The sequence below is a fragment of the Sipha flava genome, unplaced genomic scaffold (assembly GCF_003268045.1).
Source record: "Sipha flava isolate LNK unplaced genomic scaffold, YSA_version1 67_pilon_pilon, whole genome shotgun sequence".
NCBI classification, from domain to species: domain Eukaryota; kingdom Metazoa; phylum Arthropoda; class Insecta; order Hemiptera; family Aphididae; genus Sipha; species Sipha flava.
In genome coordinates, this window is record NW_020273607.1 from 1279634 (window position 1) to 1289358 (window position 9725).

General features: G+C 32.1%; 1 protein-coding gene across 2 annotated transcripts in view; it reads right to left on the reverse strand.

Moving 5' to 3' along the window:
* The window catches only part of LOC112691834, a 44877-nt gene extending 35201 nt beyond the window's left edge, over positions 1-9676 (reverse strand). Inside the window, exon 1 of one of the 2 annotated variants that reach the window (XM_025566244.1) lies at positions 9356-9676. The gene's annotated coding sequence lies outside the window, so the exon portion shown is untranslated. Of the gene's footprint in view, positions 1-8267; positions 8398-9355 lie in introns of those variants that run through there. The other variant, XM_025566245.1, reaches the window with a different exon arrangement.
* Between the last annotated feature and the right edge of the window lie 49 nt (positions 9677-9725).

A 9725-nucleotide genomic window follows, 5' to 3' on the forward strand; every position in this document is an offset into this window, starting at 1 on the left:
GTCGAAATGATAAAAATTTTACACAATGGTTATATCTATCTACTTTTTATATGATGTTGTATTATATTACGTGTCTTTTTTCAAACCATTGAGTTTGTGTTTTTAGAAAAAAAAGTAATAAAGTTTTGATGCAATGCAATTCCATGGTATACCGTATGATGTTTTTATTCGAAGCATCTGAGTCTTATTGTTGTATTTGCAACGAAGTATTAAATCCGTTCTAGACTTATCATCAATGAAGTAAGACTATAAAATACCCAAATATCTTATGCTGATCTCTAGTTACGCAGACAGCACGTTCTAAGTGAATCGATGTAATTGAATTTATTTGACATCCAGGGTGAGTCTGTGTTTGATATATGGAAAATAGGAAAACGCATACTGTATGAGCTTCTGTCCAACAGACATATACATTGGTTTTCGTAATCTTTACCGATTCAATTACGATTAATCTACTCAATCGCATTATATACTTCATTATGCCAAGTTATTCTTCGTTACTCGAAAATTAGAACAAGACAATTAATGTTTCAAATAAATCAACTTGTACGAATTTTAATATTATTTACTCGCTTTTGGTATGACAAAATGATGAATATATTCGTTGTACGAGTATAAATTTACTCGGTTCATAAATATAAATAGTTCCGTTTAACTTGATTATGCTAATAAATTGAAAAATTATATGAGGAACATAATTTACCAGATTAATATTTATCGTAATTTAAAAAGAATAATAACATGATAATATTTAAAAAATACTTATAACCATTGAACAAATGACATTAATGTATTAGACTTAAAATAAAATACAGCAAAAACCAAAAAAAACCATATTACATCGATCAAGGTTTTATGAATTAATTTTAATATATTGGTGTTGATGTATATATGTTATTATGCTATATTCTCTCGAATATAATAAAGACATTATTTTATTTATCCATTATTCGTGATCGAACATAAAAATCGTGAAAAACTTTGTTTTCGTCCGAACGTCTAAATTTTTACATTCTCTTAACGCTTTTTAAAGTGACATTTTATGTTTTCATAATTATTTAATATATATATATATACTATACACAAACACAAGCTTACGACAAATGCTATTTTTTATGATTGAACTAAATGTGCGTATATGTACACATACGTCGAAAGTAAAAATTTATAATTTATTTGAATTTTTCGTCATCGATTTTATAATATATATAAAAAAAGTCCTGGAAATTTACAATTACTGCAATAATCGAATGAAACTGGTTTGGTATTTCATTGATTGGAAGTCAAAGAAATACTATATATGTACGCATATTAGAGATACAAGATCTAGGTTATCTGTATTATATAACACTAACTCCTGCATATTTGCCTGCTATTTTCTAATAAATTGCTTAAAAATTCTAATAGGCGTATGAATGTTTTAAAGATTTTCAAGGATTTAAATGACATTCAGATGGTGGGAAAGTATGTATATATTATTATTATTATTACAGATTAACTTTCAACATAATAATTTCTCGTTAGTATTGGCAAAGATACAATTATTAATATAATAACACTACATTTATACACAATTAAATTCTTGAAATATTTTTTTTTTTAAGTTCAAAGGGACGAATTTAATTAAAAAAATTAATGGTAATAAAATGTAATATGCTAATTTCAATTATTATTTTATTTTTTGATTCGTTAATTATATTAGGTTAATTTTGTTTTCAATTATCGGTTAAAAAAATATTGCCAAATTAACGGTATATTACCGTATCGATACTATAAATGTATATGGTATATATGATATATGTTCATATTGCATGAACCTATGATTGATGATATACTATTGATAATATATTAATAGTATAGTAATACATGTACCTATGTGATATCTATTGAGTTTAAATTCATTAGTGTTAGGATATATTTTCGATATAAATATTAATCATTGGTTCGTGCATTTTTTTTTTTTTTTTATACCGAATTATAAATAATGTTGTTAAACGAACAATAAAATCGATCGCGTATAATATTATATAATAAAAATATTAAAAATATTCGGTCCAATAGTCGTTAAAATATAAAACAAGTGATGGAAGACGCAGATATATATATATATATATATATGAGTATATAAAAAAAAATTATACATTACTCAATCGAGTAAATATTGTATACAGTTTCCATGTCTTTCGTAGATTGGAAATTGAATAAAAAAAAAATCCAACGAACGAATCAATATTTTTATTAATAATATTTGTGCGAACCATGACTTGTTTATGATCATGGTGGATGTATGTAGAACAATGGGTTTTATTCATTGTTCAGTTGAGTTGATGTGTGCGCGCAGACGAGAATGAATCGGCGACACAATGCGTGTACATCAACGTTCGGTCTGGGTTATGACTGAGAAACATATCATGCACGGCGAATTCTATAAATCGCGTGCAAATGTTATAAATTTTTAATAAAATCACATTTTTGCGCATGTAAATCAACAATATTATTTCGGATTGTTACACGCGTCGGTGATCAAGAAAGAAAAATGCAATACGTCAACAAGGAAACATATATCAATAAAAGGCTATGCCTATGCGAAAACGGCGCATTGTCTCTAGAAAGCGTGTCTTCGACGTAGAGGACATTGATTTGGTTCAGCGATATTTGATTTTATAAGAATTGCCTTTTTTTTTCTCTTCTGAAATTCATTTATCTCGTAAGAACATTATGAACACGAAGCTGCATCGTTCGACGACGTAGGGAGATTGATGATCATTTGATATGACAAATGACCGGGCAGATACTATAAAGAACAATATACGTATTTCCCGTTTGGGTGATTTTTAGTTAGCACGGTGTCGAAGATTTAAACGCTAACGATAGTTTAAAAATTGAATAGAAAATTATGTTTTTCTTTGTCAGACAATATGATTGTATCTATACATATATTATAAGCTGGAAGACAGATTATGATTACGGCAGCGACGTTTCGAAAATAATTTAACGCCAAAGTGCAGATAGTAATTATCTTGAAAAAAATATAAAACAAACTTCAATGTTGAACATGAATCTTTCAGCGAGTACGGAAAAAAAAACACTGATAAATCAAAACGAATTTGGGCAACAGCGTGCGCGCGTAATGTTAAAAAACGTAGAAGTTAATTTTCTAACGAGTAAAACAATTAAATCTTTATGATCTTTGAATTTATAACAATCTTAGCAAACGTTTAAGAATATGTATTTTATAATAAAACATTGAACGAGATTTATATTAAATAAATACGTGGCTTGCGGGTTGTTAGACTCCGGTCATAAACAATACAGTAGGTAGTTTACGTTATTATACGTGTAGGTATATCTATACTTATATATACAATATGTATACAATCATGGAAACAATAAACGTTGTATTCTCGTAAAGAAAAAAATTAGAGGATTAGTTTGGCTTTTTTTTTAACGGATTTATATTCGAAATTTTTATTCTCTATATGCAATCTTGTGGTAGGTCAGAAACAGGTGTGCGCATTTCGTGGCAGGTATGCGTAGTACTACTTAGCTGGGTCGAATGAACAAGATTTAGTAGTAACGAGAAAATGATATCAATTGCTCTTTCAGAACGCACAAGTGCCGATATATTTATTTCACGTAGTTATCCAAACACGTGCGCTGAAGTGTTCGAGTTACGCCGAAAACAAATGTATTTGAGTCGTGAGCGAACGCATACGTGCGGTGTTTATTTATTACGCACATAGTTTATTCAGTAAATGATTAGACCGGGGAAATCGAATATTCGGATGGTGAAATCTACAGCAATCATTCTCAAAAATGAATTTCACAAAACATGAAATTTTGATTGAAATATCAATAATACACTTGTGCTTACGAATACAGATTTCATAAAAATACAATATATTCATAAAATTTTACCGGCAGATGGGATTCACGCATACATGTGTAAATAGAAATTACATAAGTTTACCGGTAAGTATACGTTACCGTGGACAACGCTCGTGAAATAAATTTAAATTTGAGATGGAATATTATAATAAACCTAAACCGACCGAATATAATATGCATAATGTGACGTGCACGCGCGCGCGTAATAGCTTAGGTGCACGCGCCAAACGACAATCGAAAAGGAAAAGTAATGGCGATGTTTCGACGTAATGAGAATGTGAATTACTGCTTCATGATCGACAGCGGTCGTCGTGTCTTGTCGAAAAGCGATTCGAATGAGTCGCAAAACCATATACTATTATTATTATCATGATGGTATGCGTTTTGAATGATTGTTTCACGCGGGACTCGTACACTAACTACCACCGCGGTAATGGCGAACACTAACTTTTATAACTAAGATAATTGCGCGAGTTCGGTTTACGAGGTAAAAGTCATCGGGGTTTACTGCAGATGGATTTTGAACACATAGCACGTGTGCATGATAAATATGGACGACTTATTGGAGCGTGTAAAGACTGGTGGCCATTGTGATGCACGATAGGAACAAAAAGAAGAAAAAAATTCTAGAAAATAGAAAAATAGAAAAAAAAAACAAATTTGCCGCACCATAATTATTGTTATCATTATTTTTGTCGTCGTCGTCGCCGGAGTTATTATTATTCACGAATCGTAAACTCGCGCGCACAACATCGGCATGTACCTATATCGTTATTGTTATTATTATACCGAGCGATTATTTCGAAATGCTCTGGCAGTCATGGAGCAAAGCAGCCGCAGCGCGTTCTAGAAAAAAATAAATAAACAAAAAGAAAACGACGAACGTCTGTGACACTTATTAATGATCGTACGAATTGATACACGCACACGTGTAATATTATAATACACAAGTGCTGAAAAAGAAAAGCGGATCGATGTCGCGCTCACAGCGGTGGCAATTGTTACCGCCGGAGTATGTTAAAATAATATTACACGCTTGTACTCATTATTATGCATTTGTCTGCGCTCGAAAGGTTCGGGGCTACGTGTACGACCGTGTACACATGTCGACGTGACCGGGACAGGGAAATTTTGGCCCAATTGAGTGTATTAAAATTTTTTTTTTTTTTGACCGTCCGATGTAGAAATCAATTACAATATTCGCTCGAAGAGTATTATACTGAATTGAAATCCAGCGGAGAATAATTTATCCGTGCAACAGTTTTTCCTACATACTTCTTATCAGAACTTGAACGCGGCCAGTCTTCCGATGGTCGAACCAAAAAATTGCTTTCGATATGATTGCAAATATTTTTAGCGCTTTCGGAGAACTACTTTGTTCGAATTTGCACTGTCCTTGTTTTTCAATTAAACGTATATTTAAATCAGATCGAAAACCGATGCATGTATTGTACAGCGTTGTACAGAACTTTTCACTCAAAAAATCGCATGTGAGAATAAAAGTCGAACTGAAAAATTTCCAATCGAAAAGTTTTTGGCTTGTGACGGAGCAGGATGAAAAATTAATAATAATCGGCGCCATAACGTTTGTTTTTCATAGCTAAACGGCGTACGGCTGTATTTTTTATTTTGCCAATTCGTGGTCTACCGACGATTTATAATGACATCGATTATAATGTTATTAATATTATTATCTCGCGCGAAGCCGTCCCTGCAGTGGCGTTGTCTGTGCGCTCGTGAGAACCGACCAACGCCATTGTTTTGATTGCGAATTCGCTAATGATGTCACAACACGTGAAAAGCATATAATTATATTACTATAGTTATCCGTGGTCATAGTAGTATAATATTCTAATAATAAGGCCGTCCCGAAAACGAATTTGATTTCTTTTGCGAAACGTACCAAAACATTATCTTGTGCGTTGTTCGCTATCGTTTCAACACACGCATAGTGTCAACACCATGTGTACATTATGTACGCTCAAAGAGCCGTGCGCGCTCGATCGTTCCACATAATTACATGGAATTGCGATTAATTTTGTTCGATTTCAGATTTTTTTCATCACGAAATTAGTTTGGTATGGAGCTCCGATATACAGAACTTTATATAAGTGCTCTTGATTTTATGTGGGTAGTACCCGATTTTGTGGGTAGTCAACGTCGTTTTCGAGTAGTGGGTACCCATCACCCAAAATTTTCGGGTACCCGATGGTTTTTGATATATGTAAACGGTTTAGCTAAATTTTAATTGCTAAGAGGTAATCGGTATTAAATTATACAATATACAATTATTCGAATAAAAAATATTAAAATATTTCCTCTTTTAAATTAACAAAATTAATTTTTAAAAATAAAATCTTTAGCATTTTATGTGAGTGTTATTAGTAATATTATATTTCAATAATTGGTTTATTCAAGTTTAATGCCGCATAACATGTTAAAAGCTATTATAAAGCTTATATTTAAATCTTGCAGATAACAGATATAGAGGCCTTATTCGTTACCTTTTATGTGTATAGTTACGCAGATAATAATAAGTAATCACAATCAGTGGCGTACATACGGGGGAAAAAGGCTTTCAAATCCATCCCCAGGGCCAAAAAAAAAAAAAAAATGGTGATATTATTGATGACGTGTAATATATTCATAGTTTCATTGTTACGTTTTGAACTTAAAATATACAACTATACAAAAATTATAATAATTGAATAATTATATTGATAGGTGTTTAAAATGTTTTGTTAATTGTGCTGTTTTTATATTCCTATAGCTACTAATTTACTGTAATGTAAAAGTAAATAGTAAATTGTTGTAAAAAGTTGTATAAAATAATATCTATTTATAATAGTTAAATAACTTTACCTGTGCAACGCAAAAAAAAAGATAACGAAATTTATCATGTTTTAGAAAAAATATGTATTTAAATAAAAATCCCTGCTCTAGTAATGAGTATACAAACCATAACGAGTACTCGATTCGTAACGGGTACCCAATCCACAACGGGTACCCGAAATTCAGGTAATACCCATAAAACCCGGGTATCCGGATATCAAGAGCACTACTTTATATTACGACCAGGACTTTAAAACAAACCGGTATCTTAATGTAGGATTTTTAAACGGTAGAATAGAATATTTTGAACTATTAATAATATTCATTGTTTATCCATTTTACGTCTTACTTTCCATTCCTAATATTATTTGGCAAATGAGCCGCTAAGAAGACCAACGGTAAACATCAATATTGACCCTCAAATTTTCAAACTTAAAATTTAATTTTAGTAGACGTTTTACGTAGTTCAAATACTATCGAGTTAATGATATTTATAATGTTATATTTACTGCATATTAAGTTTGCTATCATCAATTTAACTGATTAAAAATTTTACTTACTTGCGTAAAAAAAGTGCTTATATTGTTAGTATGATAAAATTTAACTATAACTAATACTTGTTAAACTGTTGTACACATTGCATCATACTACAATTGGTATTTGCATAACTAACAATATAACTACGTTTAGCTTATTCTCGTAGCTGCAGACAAATAATGCTCGATATTACGAGTACATTTATGGAAAAAGTCCATCTCTTAGCGTTAATATCCAAAAGTAATTTAATGCTTGTATCAGTGGAGTTACTTCAACAAATAGGGAGAAGCGAAGATATTAACATTCTCAATACCCGGTATAATATAATCTATCCGGTGAGTGTTTTTGCGTCGTAATACATACCAATAGTAACTGTATTTAAGAAATAATAATGAATACGGTTTGTTTGATTTTTTTTATACTTTCATAGGTTCATACATTTCATAAATTTTTAATATTTAAATATCCCGCTACATAAATTAAAACGTAATCATTAAATGATTTAATTATATAGATTTATAAAAAAATAAGATTAAAAAAAACTATAGCTTTTAATATTTTTTATAATTTTAAAATTGTCAACACTTGGAAATGTTTTGCCAGGAACTAAGTAGATATGGATAATTATCCTTGTTTCTAACACCATATAAAAAGCGTCTTTTATGTTTAAGATTCGTGTAGGATGCGATTTAAATTGGTATCCATGGTAAATTAACATATACTCGTATGTTGAAAGAGCTATTTAAATTATTTTTATTATATTTATGTATTAATACGAGTATAAAAGATTTTAATGTGTTTATACTGTTACACACTTGTATGATTATGATGTTTTTATTAACTTTTATCCAAGTAGGTTGTACTTAGTGTTATTTTATAGAGTTAACAGCGGTCTTGGCTTTTTAAACCCTTTCTTAAGACCTACACTTTTTCTACATAAACCTAAAAATATAAAACACAATGAGTCTCCCGGGCCCCATCATTTTCTCCAATCCCTTATGGATACTGACCTCTACATAGACGTGGTTTGATCAATGTTTAGAATTATCACCCACTCGTTATGCATCACTCCAAAGTTTTTCCCCGTTTAAACGGATCGCGAACTTTGAACTCCGGTAAAATACGTCTTGTCGCCGAGCATCCGACGGACCAGTCCGTATACTTTTTGTAATCGTACCGGAACACGTGGTCGGAAAAAATATGTTATCGTAAAATGTATAATTCTCTATGAATTTTAAATATTTTATTCGACGCTATAATAACATGTAGACGGACATGTAACGATGGAGAGTTGAACAACGTTGAAAACGGAACGTCACGAGGCGCGCTTTAAGAAATGATTTTACTACATACGGTTTTCTGGACTATTCTGAGCCGTTATTACCGTTATGTCCGATTCAAACTATAATTATCATTACATTGTAACTGACTGCGGCCGCGCGCGCGCGTGTCTGTATATTAGACCGAGTTTTATATTATCCACGTATATTGTTTTTTTTTTTTTTTTTTACAAATGTAACAGCGTTATTTCGTTTTTTAACACACCCCTCCCTTTTTAGTGTAAATCATCAGTACGAAACATATATTTATAATATTTTCTTTCAACAAGCTGGATAATATTCTAAAAAGAAAACGAAATTACACCTTGTTATTATTATGTTGATTGCTCCGAACGAATGATGTGGCCTTAAGATTTTTTTTCAATTTTTCCCCTCTCGTAAAACAAATAACACTGTCGACGGCATCCGATCCGTCTGTATGGTTCGTTGTTCAGCGCGGGATCGTCAAATGACGTGTAATTACACGGAGAAACATTAATCACGAGTTTTAAAACGGACGGAAAGATTGAAAAGGGACCGTACACGCGCGGTTAGGTTTGTGGTAGGTAGGCACAGTGCCCCGCGGGCCGCGCCGTTTATTTCATTTTTTTAGAAATATTTTCTTTCTCCTCTCGAAAACCCTCTGAACACCGACCTAACGTTTTAAGACCCAAGAATTTCCGACTTGCGTAGAAATCGAGAACGTTAACATTCAACTCGATTTCATTGCACGTGTTCGCCAACGATTTTTCGACCGTAGCGTTTCAAATGGTATTTACCTCTTTCGTCCGAGTCAGTTGATAATATATCCAACGGGACACACGTAGAAAAAAAAAAAAAAAATGATCCGAGATCGATGGTTTTGATTGCAACGGAACGACGGCGGATTGTTCGCGGAATTATAATTAGATCGTACGGAATATTACGAATCACGATATGAACGACAAAAAACAAACGAAAACCACCGAGTAGCGAACTTCGAACGAAATAATATTACGTGCGATGTAGTTTTCGGTAAAAAAAAAAAAAAATTAAAAATAAACAAATACCGGTGTGTGCGACGGAGTGCACGAGCGCGTCGCGATCTTCCAAGAACGAGACTGCGGGAACCAGTTCGACGTGGATGGACGGCGAACGCGCAAACCAGTT